This window comes from Dipodomys ordii, unplaced genomic scaffold (assembly GCF_000151885.1).
Source record: "Dipodomys ordii isolate 6190 unplaced genomic scaffold, Dord_2.0 Scaffold62, whole genome shotgun sequence".
NCBI lineage: Eukaryota > Metazoa > Chordata > Mammalia > Rodentia > Heteromyidae > Dipodomys > Dipodomys ordii.
The window spans coordinates 5,235,654-5,256,367 of NW_012267278.1; positions in this window are offsets into that span (position 1 = coordinate 5,235,654).

Below are 20,714 nucleotides of genomic sequence, written 5' to 3' on the forward strand. Positions count from 1 at the left end.
AGATGTCTAGGCTTATTTAGCTTGATAGTTTTGGTACCCAGCAGAGGGCTTGCTGAGCTTTCAATACTTGGTAATTTAAATGAAGAAATGAATTTGGAATCAGGCAGAAACAGTGCATAGGAATAGGCCAAAGTTAGAAAACGTGGAGAATGAGAGAAACACAGGCAGTTTTCTTTCTGCAAGTGGATTCAGAAACACAATCCTGTATGCTGGGCTACTGACTTAGCATGCTTCAGTACATGTAGATGTGCATCCTGCCATTAGTCTAGGTGTGTGGAAAAAGCACACTCAGGTAAGCCTCTAGATAATAGTTGAAAATATTTGAAGAACGTCCCTCATGATTTGCTTATAGTTAATATTCATCTGACATAAACCGCTCAGTCATTCCTGGAGCATAATGATAAACACATGATGGTTGCAGGTATAATAATTCCACCCAAACCTACAAGTTTCTTAATCTTGCTTATTAAAACTCATCTCTTGTTACATCCTTTATGGTTTCTGCTTAAAAATAAAACTCTATGGCATATGGCATTTCCTTCATATTCCTGGAGGAATAAACAATGCTGTCAGATAATTCTAAGATAGACAGGGAAAAAATGTGAGAACCAGCAGCAAAAGGCTAATAGTGGTTGTGCTTTAGAATCAGAAGTAATTTTTTTCTCTCTATTTTCATAGTTTCGAATAATGTATTATTTTAGAGCAATAGGTTACTTTAGTAATGGAAAAAAAACAGGTAAAGATACTTGACAATCCTCCAGTGTGATTCTAATCAGGGCTTCTGAATGTCATTGTCATGGCATATTTTTCACAGATGTACAGTCCAGGAGAAAAATCCACTGAGTGTCTTGCAGATGGCAAGATAAATCTGCCTTTGAATGCAGGGAGGACCTGGTGAACCAGTCCCTCCCACTGAGAGCCCCCTAGATATTCCAAACCATTCTGCTCTGCCATGTGCCAAGACATTTATTATTGGAACTTGCTTTTTTAGGAAATCATTTATTTCCAGACGAGATCAAACTAACCCTAGTGTAACTATGCAACAGAAGCCCTCTTCTGCTTGATCAATAAACTCTTCCCACAGCCTGGCCTCTTCCCACCCTGCTGGCAGCTCACAGCTGCTCATAACCACCAGTAGCGGAAAGATATGGAGCTTGAAAAGTTACTCAACCATCTCAGTGGCTATAAAATTGTTCAAAATAAGAAAGGTCTCTTAATATAACTTTATTGATGATGACAATAAAATTAATTAACTTTTATGGTTGTGCATTACACAAGTTAATATTATTCATACCTATCCCTACTGAGAACTCTCAAATGTGATCCTTCATGTAAATTGTGTCCATTAACTTCATCAGAATGTCAGTGGGACTAATCTCTTGTGTTGGAAAAGATCCCACCTCCATTTCAGATGACAGGTCACAGGTTCATCCTGTGAAGCAGCCTGTGCAATTGTACTGAAATCATAACTTTTAACAAGCGTCCTTTTTACAGATAGAAGAAAACTTTAATGTATCCACATGAACCTGAACTGTGCCCTTGAAGTGTTTTAGAAAGGCATGCCTTTGAGAATTGAAATGCGCTGGAATCTGCGATTAACTACTTAATATGTAAATTATCTTCTCTCTTGTACCACCTGTAATGACTGCCGACTGGTATTAATGAGCTGGTGGTACAGTAAGAAACAACGGTGCCCTTTCAAAGCCATAGGTGGTAGCTGCAAGCTGATTTATGATCTAAGGCTTATCTTTCTCCATTATCTGCATCAGATGACAAGCCTCCCTTTCCTGCTCCCTGCCATTGCTTCCTGTCTCACCCTAAGCTGCAGGGACAGCTTTACCTCCACACAGACAGAACCATTTGCTTCTTTGCAAAAGCATCCCCCCCCAACCCAGTGATCCAGAAGTCGAACTCAGTCATTCTGCACAATAAAGATAACAGCTCCTGGCCAGGGCTCTATCTCAAAGCTTTCTAACCCAGTTGTAAATGGCCAGGCTTCTGATTCCCTCTTCATTCAGCCTCAGTCTGTGTACTTGTTCAGCAGTGATAACAAACCTTGAACAGAGATGCTCCAATAGCCAAACAGAACAGCATGTGTCTTATGACAAAACTCAGATGGCTGTGGATTTTATTCTTTAATTTTTTTTAACAAACATTCAATTCTTCTGACACATCCTTCTGGCATATCCAGGATAAACTCAAGAGTCATATTTTAGAAACTGATGTGGAAGGGGAAAAAGGGATTTGGAGTGACCTGCTACAGTTCTAAACATTTGAAAAATTTTCTTCATTTTATTTTAGGAGTGAATTTTCAAAAGACTAACCTGGGACTTTAGCCTCATGTACACTGTATGCTCTTCTCATTCTGTGAGTTCAGCTTTGTTTTGGCACTCTAGTCCTTGGATTAAATCAGAATATAAGGATTAACTATGAACACCACTACTTGGGCTGTGATTGGTGTAGATGGTGTTTTTGCTCAGCAGCCAAAGTCAACAGTGTCACAGGGAAGACATCCTGCTCAGGCTTCCTTCCCCTCTTCCCATCAACCCCCATTTATATTCTAGAGCCATTTTAAATCTAGGATGCTACATATCTGTCCACAGGTAAATAAACCTGAAATGAAATCTTTCCACACAGCTACAAAGTGCTTTATTACCAGAATGCATTTTAGGCAAATAACAATAGTGCTTCATTAGATATGCACTCTCCCAGAGCCATTAATGTTCAGCTGGAGAAATGTAGCACTTCCTGACAGTCTAAGTCAGTCTGGTTTTATTATTACATTTTGAAGGAGGGCTGAGGAAATGGAGGTGATGGTGGCTTCTCCATGGTAAAACAAGCATGTGTTTAGCAAAATTCTGCAACCTTTTCTGAAGAGCCACATCTGCAACTTCAGGCTGCCTAACTGAGAGGTTCTCATTTGCCTGGTCTTTAGCACTGAGGAGCAGGTGGAATTCCATCAGCTACTTTGGTCACTTGTTTGGCTATCTACTCCTGAAAAGAACCAGGATGGTTGAGAGAGAGAGAGAGAGAGAGAGAGAGAGAGACAGAGACAGAGACAGAGACAGAGACAGAGAGACAGAGAGACAGAGACAGAGACAGAGACACAGAGAGAGACAGAGAGAGAGAGAGAGGGTGGGGAGGAGGGAGGGGGAGGGAGGGAGAGAGAAAAGGAGGAAGGTAGAGAGAGTGCATACTATCATGACTCATTTCATGTCTTTTTTGTTTTGTTTTAGTCACTTTGTTCATAGAGAAGCTGAGTGTTTGAGTGTTTTCAGATGACAAAATGACAAATTAGGACATCCAGTGCATGTGATTATTCCCAAAGGCAATGAGGTCCCAAATAGCTCACCTTGACAATAGACTGATTCCAACACCACATCTTTTCCCAGTCACTGTTAAATAGCATTTGTGGGAGGAAGACATTATTTTGCCTTGAGCTCCTTACCTTCGTCTAACAGAACAGACCAGACCAAAATGAAGTCACTCTTGTGAGGTGCTATATAAACAGACTAGACTTTAAACAAGTTAGTTTTCCAGAAAAGAAAAGAAAGAAAGACAAAAGAAAGAAAAAGAAAAATCCTGTAAGATTCACAACTACTTATAAGGGACCCATTTTACCTGAGCTGTCAGGATAAGCAAGTAACAAGTAGTCTTTATTGTAACACTAAAAGGAAAGTATCATTAACATGACTAATTTACTTTCTGTTCTCATTTGTTGCCTCTTTGGTCTTTTTCTTAGAAAGTTCAGTCCTCTGCTCAGCCAGTGTGGTGCCTTTTTAAATTTTTAGCTAGGATGCTGCTCAGTTGTGAATCAATAATAAAAGTTAGTTTGATTTTCAAGTAAGATTTGTTGAATATTTTTCTAATTTTACTTATATTGAATTACAGTTTGAATATTTTATTTTTTTTTGTTCCTTGTGGGGCATCAACTCTGGGTGTGGGCACTGTCCCTCAGCTCTTCAGCCCAAGGCTAGTGTTCTTCCACTTGAACCACAGTACCACTTTCTGTTTTCTGGTGTTTTAATTGGAGATAAGAGTCTCACAGACTTGGCTGCCTGGGCTGGCTTTGAACCACGACTCTTGGATCTCAGCCTCCTGAGCAGCCAGGATTACAGGAGTGAGCCACCTGGGCCTGGCTAGTTTGGGCTATTTTGACACTTAATCAACTAAATTTAATTTATTAATATTCCTTTCCAATTTCTTTTTTTTTGAGAATTTCTTTTTTTATTCTGAAAATATTGTACAGAGGGGTTACAATTACATGGGCAAGATAGTGAGTACATTTCTTATCAAGCATTATAGCCTCCTCCTTTGTTTACCCTTCCCATCCCTCCTTTCCAATTTCATAGGCATGAAGTTGGTACCGAAAGAGATATTATTTACCTACAGAAGCATCTAAAGAATTGTTTATAACTTTGACTACATAGAAACAATTGCAAAATCCTTTGCCTACAATATTAATTTAGCAATTTAATCAAGTTTAATATTTCTGAGTTAGGCGATGGTGGCTCATGCCTATAATCTTAGTGACTCAGGAGATTGAGATCTGAGGGTTTGGGTTCAAAGCCAGCCTGGGCAGGAAAGTCCATGAGACTTTTATTTCAATTAATCACCAGAAAACCAGAGCTGTGGCTCAATGTGGTAAAGCTCTAGCCTTTAGCATAAAAGCTCAGGGACAGCGCCCAGGCCCTGAGTTCAAGCTCTGTGACTGACAAAAAAAGACCAAAAATATCTCCTCAAAATCTTCTGAGTGTGTGTTTGTGTGTGTTTGTGTAAATGCGAGTGTGTATCTACTTCAGCCACTGGTTTTAAGCTGGATATATAATACTGATGAAAATAAAAGAAGTTCCTACAATTGTGGAACTCTTAAAAAATAATGTATTATTTTTATAAGTGCTGTGAAGTTTTTGTGTGAAGTGATGCTGTTAGTAGATGCAAACTTGCTGTTTTCCTGGACTTCCTATCCTCACAAGACTTTTCTATTGCATTTTAATTATTATAAAGTGAGCATCTCTTTTGAAGAACTATGTAATGGTTTTAGACAAATCTGAGAATTTAATTTTTTTCCCCCAGACTTGTGAATCAATGGATTTTCACACATGCTTGACTCTTTTTTTTTTAATAAGTGAGTTATTTGGGTAAACACAAATTCCTATCCAGCATTAGAGGGAATAGTATTATCCAAGAGTTGAATATCCTTATACATCTTCAAAATTCAGTTCCAATTTCCCAGTACTAAAGAGGATCAGATTCAGAATTATTTGACATCAAAATTTCCCTCTATCTCGGGACTGATTATCTGTATTTTGTAGCAAATCTTGCCTTCCATTTTACTAGTAAATCCATTTCAGATAAGTATTGCTTAATAGACTGTTTAAAGTCTATATTCTTTGTGTACATTGAAGCAATTTACTACTCCCAGATTCTTTAGAATTCTTATCAATTTTTCCTTTACATCCTATTCTCTCCCTTTCATCTCAAGCCTCCCACGAGTTCTATAGCAGGAATGAGATAAATGTGTGTTAGTCTACTAAAGGGGACTATATCAGCATGTTGTGGTTAAAGCGAATAACTGAATGGGAAGGCAAAGGGAGAAATATTTCTCAAGGAGGATGGTCAACATAAAGCAATCAGTTTTTCCCCCAAATTTGTGAAAATTTTCATGATGTAACACCCTTAATTATTTATTTTGACTGAGTTAATAGAAATTAATGGTCACATTAAATCCATCCAAAGTACAATTATTTTCATATCTAACTTTTAGGTCATTTATACTTTAGCCTCCCCCACCAAGTATAAAATATGAAATCACTGAGCGAACTATCACAACAGAAGGATGCATCTATAAAACTAGCATAGAGAGGTTAAGATGCTCAAGCCACAGGGTTAACAGAAAGACCTTGCAAAGATTTGAACTCAGGTAATTTAGCTTCTCTGCTTATGTTTAAAATCTATTGCATAATTTTTTAGAAGGTATAGACGTTCAAATACATGATTACTTATTTACTTATTTTTGCCAGTCCTGGAGCTTGAACTCTAGGCCTGGGTGCTGTCCCTGAACTTTTGTGCTCAAGGCTACACTCTACCATTGGATCCTCATCTCTACTTCTGACTTTTTGGTGGTTACTTGGAGATAAGTCTCATGAACGTTCCTGCCCTGACTGGCTTCACACCTTGATCCTCAGATCTCAGCCTCGTGAAAAGATAGGATTACAGGAATGAGCCACTGGCACGTGGTTTGTTTGTGTATATTTTAAAAGCACCAAGAGTTCCTGAATATGCATTTATCTCAGTTCCATTTCCTTACAATACAAACCAGTTGGCTTGGCATATATGACTAAACTATTTTTTTCAATATTTTAAGTAATTCTGATGGGATTATTCCATTTGCCATTCTTTAAAAAAAATGATAGTTTGGAGGCAAGTAAATATATTAAAGCTGTTAAGGACCACAGCCCAGATACTGGAGAGTATGAGCTAGTATTCTGCCTTTTTGAGCTGTAGGTAAGCTTAAAGTAGGTTTTCTAACTTCCACAATAGAGTAACAGTATGGGGTCTGGGTGGGGGTTTAGTTTCTTTTTGTACAATTTATTTAAACTTGAAGTAGTTGTGCAGAGGAGTTTCAGTGCACTTTATCAGTTTGGGAGTAGAGCAAATCTTTACCAAAGTTACCCCTTTCATCCTCCCCATCTCTGGAACCCCACCCATCCCCTCAACTTAGGTCTATTTGCACATCTGTACACTGAAGATGACTGAATCCACTCACCCTTCTTCTAGTTTCTTAATACATTGGAAATTCTAAATAGTGTACAGTAATCTCTCAATTTATGCTTATTCTTACCAGTGCAGCCTGAACAACTCATAATTAGCTAATCTGAGTGTACACACAGATACTAAAAGAGCATATTTTGTTCCACCTCCTTCCCAGGTGATCTGACCTTGATTTTTAACATCTCTTCTTTTAAAAAAAGTACTTTTAAAATCATTTCTTTAAGTCTTCAACTTTAGTCATTGGGTTCCTGGCTTTCTCTCTCAGTTTGAAAGAAGAGTAATCTATTTTTCTGCCTTTTGTATTTCCCACTGAGTTGACCTGATTGTGTAGCATTAAATTGGGTCAGTTGAGGAAAAGAGGTAGGGGGTGGGTGGGAGAAGATAAAAGGCTTTTATGGAAAATCTGAGATTAAATTCTCACCAATTCTCGGAAGTGTCATCCAGCACTTTGTTCTCTGTGTTTTCTTTAGTGCGAGTGTGGTTACATGACATAAAGGTGAATTATTTAAGTAATGCTATTTTACTACTCTTGGTATAATCATCATTCTTTCATTTCTTTCCAATGATGACAGACAAGCGCCTCAGAGAATATTCAGAAGCCTTTGTAGTAGAAGGGAACTTAAAAACATGGATCAATACTTCCGTTAATAAAATACGGAGTGTACTGCAGGAGAGAGTATGGAGTTTATCTTTACATATCCTGATATTCTACTTATCAATGAGAAAAAGCATATGTTATTATCACGTGGCTGGAAGACTGAAGAAATTCAAGGCAGTATCCAAAAAATGGTGAGCACTGCCCTGCAGCTCTATCTCACGCTCCTCAGAGGTCCCTTGAATCCTTGATCATCTAAGTTTTGGCTCCTTGAGTTTAAGGACAAATATAGGAGATGAGTGGACACAAGGAGGGCTGATGAATGGTCTTACCTGGAGCCCCTCAGGAGACATGTGAATTCTCAACTCAGTTTTAGCAAGTTCAGTTCAGACTCTAGGTGCCCAGGATACCTGGTGTCGATCTTATTCTCTTAACAACATTGTAGAAAGTCAAGAATTTCTTAACTTTCCATATAGTCATATTGAGTCTCAAAGTCTGATGGGTGCTGTAGTTAAGATACTTATCTTTAATTAATGAATATTCATTTTGCAGAGAGAAAAATACTGTAAACTCTGTGAGCTAGTCTCATATCTTCTTCTCACCAAGTCCAGAAAAATGAAAACTTTTTACTTTTTAAAGCAGTCCATATTATGAAGATGTATCATTGACCTGTTATTGCTTGACTGAATCCTCATTTCTGCTCACAACCAGAACCATAAACAGTCTGGAATTTGTTGAGCAAGTATCTGTCATATGCCATTTAAACATGAGAAAACACAATGTTTAAAAGATTAGGAAATCTAAAGAACTGAAGATAATTAGAGAAGTAATTACTGTGAGTCTGCCCAGTATTTATATATCTGATATATAGATTAGTGTATACAAATATGCTTGTAAGATCAAAAAATTTTTTCCAAAATGTTGACCTTGAATTTTTTTGAATATGTCCCTGTTTAGAAAAGAAGCGGAGGTAGAACATTATTTTCAAAATTAGATTGCTTTCAGCTGGTATTAATCTAGAATGAATCTGATGTTTACTGAAATGATGGAAATATACCATATTACTATATCTGTGCTATTTTGCAGAATAGCTAATTACTCACCTGTTATTCCAATATTGCTAATATGATTGAGAAGCTGAAGGTTTACATTTGTTAAATTTTGATTGATTTAAGTGGTTGTATGTGACTAATTATTATAGTACACAGATAATATAGGTATGGTCTAGCCTATAGGGGAAGAAGAGAGACAAACTTCTTATTTGCACAACTGGATTTGCCTGTAAGTAATCTGCTAATTTATTAAGAAAATATACACCTGGTGCTTAGATTTACTCACTGACAAAATATAGAAAAGGAAACTAGTTTGGGCTGTCACTGATTTTACTGTCTATATTTGGGTGAAGGATACATACAGGCCTTTTACTAATACATACCATACAGTACAAAACAAAGCATGATAAGTCAACATTCTATATGATAATTTTCTAGAAATCACCTATTCTAACTGATGTTTGTATCCTTTAACTAATATCTCCTCAGTCTCAGCCCTTATCACTGTGACCACCTCTCCCTGGCTACTTTAAGATACTGATAGCCATTATTCTATTCTCGGATACTCTGAGTTGGGGATATTTTTAGATTCCATAAACAAGCACAATTGTATGGTATTTGTATTACTGTGCCTAGTTTATTTCACTTACCACAACATTCTTTCTGTTTACTCATATAGTCTAAAATAATAAAATTTCATTCTTTTCTAAGGCTGCATAGTGCTCTATTGTGAATAAGTGAGAGACTTTCTTTAAATATTTATGCATTACTGGACACTTAGACTGATGTAGTTATCTTGGATATACTGATTTTTATTTCTTTTGGATATATCAGCCAGAGAGGGATTTCTGGATCATATAAAAGTTTTAGTAATTTATAAAATTTTTAAATAAGAAGCTCTACATTATTTTCCATAATCACTTAGCTTACTTAAATTCCCACAAATGGACAAGGTATCCTTTGTACGTTTTCTTTTGATAACGGGCGTCCTAACAGGCATGAGATGATAGCTTGTGATTTGCACTTCTCTGATGATTACTGACACAGCATTTTTCATATCTGTTGGCCATTTGTATGCATTCTTTTGAGAAATGTTAAAAAAAACTCCTTTACTCATTTTTGAAGGAGGTTATTTATTTTCTTGCTGTTGCGTTGTTTGAATTCCTTACGTGTTTATGTGCTTACGTATTCCACATTATGCTAATACTTGAAAAAACAACGTGGGGAATAGGTGCTTAGTTTTAACTCTTTTGAATATGTTCTTATTTAAGAGAAGCAGAAGTAGAACAACAGCTTCAGAATTAGGTTGTTTTTTTGGCTAGAATTTGGTAGAGTTAATCTGATATTTACTGAAAGGAGTCTATAGATAGAAAAAAAAATGATCTGGCAGAGATGTCTGTAACCTAATCCCTAAAAACTGTGTATATGTGAGATTGTATAATAAAAAAGAATTAAGAATTGAATGGAATTAAAATTTTTATTAGTTGACCTGAAAACTGGGAGATTATCATTGATTAGCTCAGTTGGACTCATATAATTACAAGGTCCTTACACATGAAAAAAGGCTGAAGAAATTCACAGGGAGATGGGATTATCTAGCTAGTAAAGAACTGATATTGCTGTTTTTAAAATTATATATCTCTTTTTTATTTTATTTTTATTGTGAAAATACTGTACAGAGGGGTTACAATTACATGGGCAAGATAATGAGTGCATTTGTTATCAAGCATTGTTACCTCCTCCTTTGTTTCCCCTTCACATCCCTTCTATAGTCCCTGTCCCCCCATCTCTATATATCTTATGTATGTAAAATCATCTCAATGATTTTCACATATATAATATAATACTGTTACTGTTATTATCAGGCTGATGATGTTACCAGACTACTAAGTTTGCTGTAATTTAGTCACATTATCTGTTTTTGCCTATTTCCATATTCAGAGTTGTTCTGCAAATGAGCAGACACATGTTAAGAGCTAGTCTCTTAACCCATTTCTATTCATTCACCTACGATTTTTTTAAAATCCAGTGATGTTTAATTTTGTGGACTGTGATTTTTATAAGCTTTGGAGGAGAGATGAGGTGAATATAGTTTCTTCCTTATTACTTTGAGATATTTGCTTTTATGGTCCTTTCTGAGTAAAAAAAATAGTAGTGAGATTAAAATAACTGTAACAACTCACTCAAGGTAATACAAATAATCTTTTTACTTCAAACACAGGGCTATTTCCACTGGAATGAGAGTAATAGTTAACATACTTAGTTGAATATCTAGTCTGATGATTCTTGAAATTTCTTCATCATTTCCTGTCATGTGAGTATGAACAGGCTTCTGTACTTTTTGGCAGTGTCTGTTTAATGTGAAGTGAGAAATCAATATTAAAGTGAATACTGCAGGGATGGATGAGAGATCCTTATTGTATCTTAGAAAATGTATACAAATAAAGGTTATGATTGTGAGTCTTATTTTTAACACAAGGATATTCTGTGCTATACACACACACACACACATAACTTTTAATGAGCATTGGAATTTAGTAAATAACCATTAGTAGGTGGTGGAATCAGTGCTATTAAGTGCATGAAATAGTCATACTGTCAGACAGGCTATAGTAATAAGGAATGTTGACCTTAAGTATCATTCTGCTTATTATCTTATTTGTTGGAAAGTTGTTTTGCCTCATTACAATTCTACAGATGTTTCACAGATGTCTGTAAAGGATATATTTCTGTGGCTTGTTATTAAGCTAATTTCTGTGCACTATGGCAGATTACCATAGCATATTAATGAGAACATTATGGAATTGTAAATAAATATGTTTGTAGCAATCTCGATGAAGAGCAGAACTATAAAACTGGTTATAAAAATCTAATTAACATTTTAACAGTAGAAAGCTTGCTGCTTAGATACTACAGGAACATGGTCTCAGTCAGTAGAAAAAAATGAATTCCTTAGTCGGTTTAAGACTGAATGAAGCACTGCCATCATTATTTAATGGGATGGGTCAGACTTTATCACCATTTGAAAGGATGTAAATAGGGGTTATCACAGAATTCACCTCGGAAGAAAATTGCAAAAAATGCAACATGAGTATCCTTCAAGCAGCCTTACAGAAGTTACTGAGATGCCCAAATGTAATTCTTCTTATGTAATATCTTGGTAGTGGGGGAAAGTTACTATGAATGTGTTACTATGAGGGTAGGCAAGACCATTATAACCTGAAAATTAGAAGAACATGGACAATATACAGACAAGCATTTCATATTGCTTTGTATTTTAATTACACTTTGATAAAGTAATAAAAGCTACAGTTATTTATAACTCTAACAAAGCATGCATCAAACCATGCCAGGGAAGGCAAGGCAACCTCAGCGATGCTCCTCTTATTTAAATTTAATGTGTTGTATTCTGTTTTAGTGACAATGTCCTTTTGTGTCATGGCTCTGGGATGTTTAACCCTTACCTTTCAGCAGCCTAAGCTTCACCAATTAGACCAGTTTTCTTTACGGACACAATATTCCATTGTTTTTTAAAATATGCTTTTCAATCTTTGAAAAAAATATCAGTCACACATGCTCGTCTAAACTAGTCTGCAAAAAGGCACAAAGCTAGACAGAGTCTGCACTTATTTCACAGACTATTTCAATGAAAAGAGATGGTATTGTCAATTCCCCTTCCCATTAAAAACAAGTAGGATTGAAATATGAAGTAGCCAAAGGATTTAAAAGTTTTAGTTGCTGAACCAAAAAGAAAAAGGAAATAATTGGGGACATAAAATATTAAAAATAAGCATGATATTTATCTGAGAATGTAAACAGAAAAGTCTGACATACTTTTTACTGCTTCCAACAATTTTTGTAAGTTTGAATTGACTATTACTTTAATTGCACAAATATAAACATCATTCAATAGATACAATAAATGAAAACCTTCACAATCTTGTTTATAATCAATTAAGAAGAAAAAAGTGGTAATACAGGGAAAACCAAGGAAAGGCAACAGAAATAAGGGGAAGTCAACATAAAGGGGGGTTAATGGAGAAACAGGAAGAGCTGACAAGAAATGGAACTCAGAGGAAGGGAGGGCAAGAAACATAAAAGAAAGCAGATATCTAATCTCCACAAGTTCCTCTGAAAACTTAGTACAGAGTCAAAAGAAGAGACACTCATTCTTCAGATGTTTTAAAAACTATAGAGGAGATTGAGGAAAGAAACGGGCTCTTCTCAGACTTAAGTCTATTTCTTTCTCATCACGTTATCTGGGTTTTATTTTTGTAAGTGTACCCTCAGCTTCTCTCACTGTTTCATGAACTCCTAACTCAGTTTTTAATCTCCTCAATTCAAAGCTTCTACTCACAAAGGATTGAAATACATAAAGAAACTACAAAGCGAAACTGACAAATTGACAAACACAGAAAGAGGTTTAAATATTTGCCTCTGAAATGCAGAACAAACAGTGGAAGAACTGAAATACGAATAGATTTGAATAAGCCATTGAAAGTGTAGTTTAATAAATATATTATAGTCAGCATTGAAAATAAATTGTTTCAAACTATACAGAGACTGTTTTCAAAAATTTCTTATGTAGGTTTATAGTGGAAATGTTAACAGAGGTCAACAATATTAACCTATTAGATCACAATCTCAATGGCAGTAATATTTTAGAAATAAAAATTATTAAAAATTTCCTTTTCTAATCATATTCTGCCAGAGGACTGCTTCCAAACCATTTGTGGATTAAATATGAAGTTAGCTTGAAATAAAAATATAACTCTATAATTATTCAAATATTCCTTATTTAAATCCAAGCGATGCAGTTAATATGGACCTTAGAGAAAAATTGGCACTCTAAATTTCCATGTTTGGACAAATGAATGGAATCATCATTAGAATTGAAATGCTCATTATGTAACGGTAACCCTCCCTTGTTCATCACCTTCACAATAAATTTTTAAAAAAGAAAAGATTTAAAATGCATAAATGGTATCATCATTAGAATTAAAATGCACAACAAGGACAGTGTGAATGTTAAGAACTTAAGGGGAAGTAAAAAAAATTATTAACTAAATTAAAGTTACTTGAAAAAAGCAACAAAATAGATAAAATTTGGTCCATATCGGTAAACAATTCCTGAATAAAGGGTATTGTCTATAGAAAAGACATTGCTATAATTCCAAATATGAGAGAAAAGTAGAGGTCACTATTACAGTATTGTCTTTATGCCTATCATTTCATAAATCAAAAGAAATGTAAAAATTTTGAGGAACAATACAAGCAATAAGGACTAAAGAAAAACTGCTAACTAAGGAAGTTGTATTAAAATTACAAAACTCATATGTTCCACTCAGATGTATTTTTGGAAGCCTGATCATCATCATTATTATTGTTATTATTTAATACTATAAGGATGAAAATTGAGTGATCATCGACCTTTTTGCCATCTTTATGGGAACTGAATGAATATAGTTTATAATATAGTCTGGGAAATCCACTATCAGCCACAGTGCAATATCAATCTGCTCTGTGGAAAAGGTAGGGTAAAGGAAACAAATTATTAACTTTCATGTTAATTTTTTAATAACAAATGAAATCAAGAGTTCCTTACCAGGTGCTGATAGTTCATACTTATAATCCTAGCTATTAAGGAGACTGAGACCTGAGGATTATGATTCTAAGCCAACTGGGACAGCAAAGTCCATTAGACACTTATGTCCATTAACCAGCAGAAAACTGGAAGAAAACTGATATAAAACAAAGCCCAGGGACAATGCCCAGGCCTTGAGTTCAAGCCCATGACTGACCAAAAAAATGTTCCTTAATTGTATCTAACACCACTTTAGGACTAAAAATTATAATTTTAGAGCATTAGTGATATTTAGTGAAATACATTGCTGCAATCCAACTGAATCACAAACATAATCTATTGTTTTCTTGTAAGACTCTGATTTAATTGGAGGAAATAGCATTATTTTTGCTTGAACATTTGAAAGTATTAACATGGCACTTTAAGTGTTCGACTTACAAATGGGTCTCAACCTGGGTTCTTAGCTCTGTTACAACTAGCATTGTGAGTTATATACTGCTATCTATCAAATGCTTTTCCATTACATTCTTGTTTTTATACTATGAGAAAGAAATTTTCACTAATGGAAATTAGATTGGTTTCTAATATGTTATTTAAAATGTTTTAAAAGCTTAAACATTTAATAGTTTCTTTAGGTTATTTAATTTTTTCTTTCCTGGCTTTCCCTACTCTTTCCTCCTTCTTGTTTCCTTTTCTTCTTCCTCTCCGTTTCTTCATCTTCTTCCTTTTCCCCACAAATTAGATTTAATAGCTTATAGAAAATAAAATTTGAAGAGAAATCAACTTTTTGGTTGGTTTATTCAGCCAGCCAATGATGACATTTGGAATTTAAACAATCTTATGAAATTTTAGCTCTCAGTGTAGTGAATCAGTTTTTGACTAGTTAGTTCCGCTTCTGTTTGTAAGGTAGAATTTTTAGTGGAATTGCAACAGTGTGATATCCCATTCCCAACAACAGATATGTCAACCAGACCAAAAAAATATCAAATGACACTTGAGATTAAAATGATGCTATAGATGCAGAATACACATTCTTTTCAGCAGCCTGTGGAAGTTTCTCCAAAGTAGGTCATATTTTAGGACATAATGCAACTTTTAACAAGTATGAGAAAAATGTAATAACATCTTGCATTTTATCAAACTACAGAGAATAAACTAGAAACTAGAAACAGAATAAGAACTTCAGACAATATTACAACAAATGGCTACTGAACAATACACTTGAATGTTCAGAAGGTCATTTAAGACACAAGGGAAACCAATCCTAGAATCAATTGAAAAACTATTTACCAGAATGTTTGGGCGATAGTACATGGAGTGCCGAAGGGAAAATTTATAATGTCTACATTATTAGTGACTACACTGAAGAATTACAGAGATCTTAATGATGCAGCTCAGGTTCTCAGAAAAAAAGATCAGAACTCAAATAAGAAACATTAGGACAGAAAGAAATAACAAAAACCGAGAGAAATGAATGAAATGTAGACTAAAAATAATACAAAGAAAACCAACAGGACAGAACTATTTCTTTGTAAAAATAAAGGAGAATTGACAAACCTTTAGCAAAACTATACAAAAGCAAGAGAGTGAAGACCAAAATGAACGGAGATAAATAAGGAGATAGCCCAGCAAATGACAATGAAACTCAGAGACTCATTAGTGATCAATAGATAACACTCTTCCACGAATATTCAGAAAAAAAAATATAGTTGGTTGTAGGGCTTGAACTCTGGGCCTGGACTCTACCCCTAAGCTCTTCAGTTCAAGGCTAGTGTTCTACCACTTTGAGCCACAGCACCACTTCCTGTTTTCTGGTGGTTTATTCCAGATAAGAGTCTCATGGACTTTGCTGCCCAGGCTGGCTTTGAACCATAATCCTCAGGATTACAGGTATGAGCCACTGGCGTCCAGCACTCAGAAAGAATTTTTTTATTTAGCAAATGTGGGCACCACTTAATCTAATAACATTGCTACATAAAATAGCCCCTCACCAGTGTGAAATCACGAGGTGCATGAGTCACAAAAGATGATAGGCATGCTCATCAGGCAGCCTTCTCTGACACTCTGTCGCCATGAACACAGTCATTTCTCCCTCTGTATTATTCTGCATTTATATAGCCTTTTGTTTATTTATGTACCTTTCCCTAATGTCCACAAAACTGTGAGTGTGGTGAAGTCCTATTCACTCTTCATTCCTAATACCAAACCTTTAATATGGTGGGTGTTAAACAGATAAAATGATCTCACCATACACCATAGGCTGCATTCAAGTACCCCATAGGGGCTAAGAAAGGAAAAGAGAAAAGAAACACTACCAGAATGATTGGCTTCACTTTGCATTTATTACTGCAAGCCGCAGGGAGAGCTTTTAGTGGCACTCAAGAATCTTACTACCATTCCCTGGTAACTCACTGAGTAAAGGATTTTATGCTTTCTCTTTTCTTCAACCTCTAATAACCTCTCTATGTTTTACTCTCAGCTGATGACTTTGCTTTTTATTCCACTGAGGGAAGAGAGGTAATGGAAGAGAGCTTCCCAAATGCATCACACACACACACACACACACCATTGGCGTGCACACACACACACACACACACACACACACACACACACACACTACCAAATTACTTGTTTTCATGTACTCAGCATTTCCTTTTTATGCCAGTGCATTGATGGAGGCCCCACTCTCTAATGCATGGGATCTCATCCACTCAGCAAAGGCTATCATTCTAAAAAAAAAAATCTGTCTATCATCTGTGTTCCTCTCTGTTCTCTATAGATGGGGGTATACTATCTTTTTTTGGGGGGGTGGGGTCCGGTCGTGGGGCCTGAACTCTGGGCCTGGGCGCTGTCCCTCAGCTCTTCAGCTCAAGGCTAGCGCTCTACCATTTGAGCCACAGTGCCACTTCCAGCTTTTTTCTTTTTGTTTATGTGGTGCTGAGGAATTGAACCCAAGGCCTCAGGCATGCAAGGCAAGCGCTCTACCACTGAGCCACCTTCCCAGCCCCGGGGTATACTATCTTACATTAAGGAAACTTTTTTTTTTCTAGTCATTATAGCAAAACCCTTACTCCTAGGAAGCGTGGATTCTTCTCATTGTTTCCATTTCATTTGTCACCAGATACGGCTTCTGTCCCCAGCCCAGTAACTGGTTAAGTATCCATTGCATCCTAGTAATAAGCAACACTTTCACAGTTGATCACCATTCCTTTGGAAAGTCTTTCATCTCTAGGTTTCTGGGATTCAGTTGTCTCTTGCTGTAACTCTTCCTTGACTGACTGCTCCTACTCAGTCTCCCAGGCTGAGACATGCTCTCCCCATCTTGAGCTTGAGATGCTCCTTCAGGACTATGCTTTAGACCCTTTTTATTTTCTATCAGCCCACACTTCCAAAATACCTTATTGGTATTCATAACTCCTCGTGTTTTAGTCACCTGGTTCTGATTGTAACAAAATACCAAAATAATCAGCCATTTGTTGTCCACAATGATCCAGAATAAGAAGGCAAATTGAGTTGCTACATGTTGGTTTTTGATGAAAATTCTTTCCTAGCTTATGTGTGTGTTTTCTTAACTGTGTCCTAACATGGTGATGAGAGGGAGAGAAAGAGAGAGAGACAGACAGACACAGACAGAGAGAAAGAGACAGAGACAGAGACAGAGAGTATGAGAGAATATGAGAGAGAGAACTCTGGTGACTCTTCTTCACTTTATGAAGCCACTAATCCCATCAATTATGCCCAACCTTCAGGACCTTCTCTCTCAAGGTATTACCTCACATTAGGGAGTTCAAACTTCAGAACATGAATTTGGGCAAGGAATCACACACATACAAACTTATGAATAAAGACTTCTTCCAAGTCTTTGTTAAGCATTTTACAAGAATCTCTCTTTGATATTATGCACGTTGTTTTCTTATTGATAGTCTTTAAAAGTGTGCCTCTCTACTTTATATACTCTACTCATCTAGAGAAGAATATTCCCAAGAAAATGCCCTGGGTCACTTCAGAGTAAAAGAGCAGAGGAAAAGTGCTCATACTTTTATATTAATGTTTTAATTTGCAGAATGATAAAAAAAAGAAGGGGAAAAGGTGAGAGGAGAAAAGGATCGTGAATAAAGGGTAGTATAAAGGGTAGTATTTTGGGTACCAAAAGATGTATTTGTTCAATTTGTGTGTCATTTAGATTATGAAATTTAACAACAAAATTGTCCTTAAGAGAAACACAAGTGCCAAACTTTCTTTTCCTCTTGGCTAATACAGATTTCTTATTTCTTATCATAACAGACAGAATGAAATACCCAAGTTACTTGAACAAGGCTATTCTAGTAATATTTTAGGACAACAATAAATTGAACACCCAGGAGAGAGAGGAATATGTGTGAATACAGTCATAATGCTCAATGTAGAGTCTTTAACTCTCATTTCCTATATGAGGAAATGTTCTCTCTCTCTTTGTCTCTCTCTCTCTCTCTCTCTGCTTTAACCTTGTTATACTAAAATGAAACCTAAAATTTAAGGAATATTCAATGTACAATTTACATATTTGAAAATAAAACCAGATAACTTGAGGGAATGGGCACAAGTGAGATGGATAGGGGTAGGGAAAATAATAGAAATAATGACACTCATTGCACTTAGAAATTGACTTATTGAATCAAATCCCTTTGGACTACTACTTAAAGATAATAAAGATAAATCCTGTTCTTATGGGATCTTTTTAATATGTGTGTTCTAAAAATTATTTAAACTTTGCATCTAAACAAATGTTCATGTTCTTTTTGTGTTTTCAGTTATTGAAAAGTTTAAATCAACTTGCTTCTTCGTTTCTTTCCATTTTTATAGTTGATGTTACCCTCTAGGACCCAATTTTTACTCACAATGTAGCACAAAAGGCTTGTGGCCATGACTACAATCAATGCTAATGTTACTCTTTAGCCTGTTAGAAATTGGACCTCTGTATTTCTCTGGAGTCCTAAATCCTTAGGTCATAACACCAACATTTCTTAGCAAACAGCAAAATCTTATTTAACCCTGCTTCTGGGCATTGTACATTTTCAAACTATTTCACTTTCCTGAACAGGTCTCCAACTGACTTATGCTGTGGGCTGTGGGAGTTCTTTTTTTAATGTAAAAGAGTATATTTACAAGCAGTGAGCAATAAGTCAATAAGGATTAAGTGTACATACATACACACACACACACACACACACACACACACACACACTGAAATAAATGGTGTGGAGGCCGTACCTTAATTTATTAGAGATGCAAATTGTTGATTATGAATTTATGAGTAGGATAATTGAGTTTCAAATGTGCTTAATTATCAAATGAGAGGTGCGATTTTATATTTTGAAGTTTTTATTTTTCATCACTGACAACTCACCATCGTTATTTAGAGTACACATAACATAAAAATTTTATAATACATAAAAGACTTCAGTGGGCTTTTCTGATATTAATCAAGGTGGTTTTGTTGCTCATCTACAACTGTAAGAACACCATAGATTCACTTATTGATTGTAAACAAATAGTTGATGGGATTATCCATGTTGTTGGTAAATCAAGTAATACTATTGGCTCATTTTACATTTTTTTGGGGGTCCGGTCATGGGGCTTGAACTCTGGGCCTGTGTGCTGTCCCTCAGCTCTTCAGCTCAAGGCTAGCACTCTACCACTTGAGCCACAGTGCCACTTCCAGCTTTTTTTCTTTTTGCTTATGTGGTGCTGAGGAATCGAACCCAGGACCTCATGCATGCAAGGCAAGTGCTCTACCACTGAGGCACCTTCCCAGCCCCTCATTTTACATTTTTTTTAATCTAATAGTATACGTTCATTTAGTTAATATTAGAGTGAACCAGATCGCTTTTTTGAAGACAAGTGTGTCAATGTAGACCATTTCAAAATATACTTTCTAGAATATTTAATATGTTATATATGAAGATTTCTTGTCTGTTCATACTTCAATTATTGAACAACAAAAGTTTAGACTTCCTAAATTCTATTTTGATGCATTTCTTTTTTTTTTTAATTGTGAAAGTACCATACAGAGGGGTTACAATTACATGGGCAAGATAATAAGTACATTTCTTATCAAGTATTGTTTATAAGTACATTTCTTATCAAGCATTGTTTCCTCCTCCTTTGTTTCTCCTTCCCATCCTTTCCCATACTCTCCCTTACCCCCCCCCCACCACAAACACACCAAAGTTGTAAAGTTTGTTTTCGACATAATGACTTGTATGTCTCATTGTTGCAGTGGGTCCACCTGTATCCCTAGTTAAACGATTTGTTTTTTCCCTTCCCCTCCACAAATTATACCAACATCAAATACAGGGAAAACAGGGGTTATACTGTGGGGGAGGGACATACAAAACAACAAAGAAATCATCTTATAAATATGTTAGAAACAATTTCATGAAAGAAAAAAAACACATTTGAATACTTATCTTGGGGTTCATTTCCCTAACATCAACTTATCTGACCGTTTAAAATCTGCTTGACTCAGACATACACTGGTTATTGCAAATAAGGGAAACCATGGGACCTATGTTTCTTTGGGCCTGGCTTACTTGACTTAATATAAATTTTTTTGGGGGGGGTCCGGTCGTGGGGCCTGAACTCTGGGCCTGGACGCTGTCCCTCAGCTCTTCAGCTCAAGGCTAGTGCTCTACCACCTGAGCCACAGCACCACTTCCGGCTTTTTTCT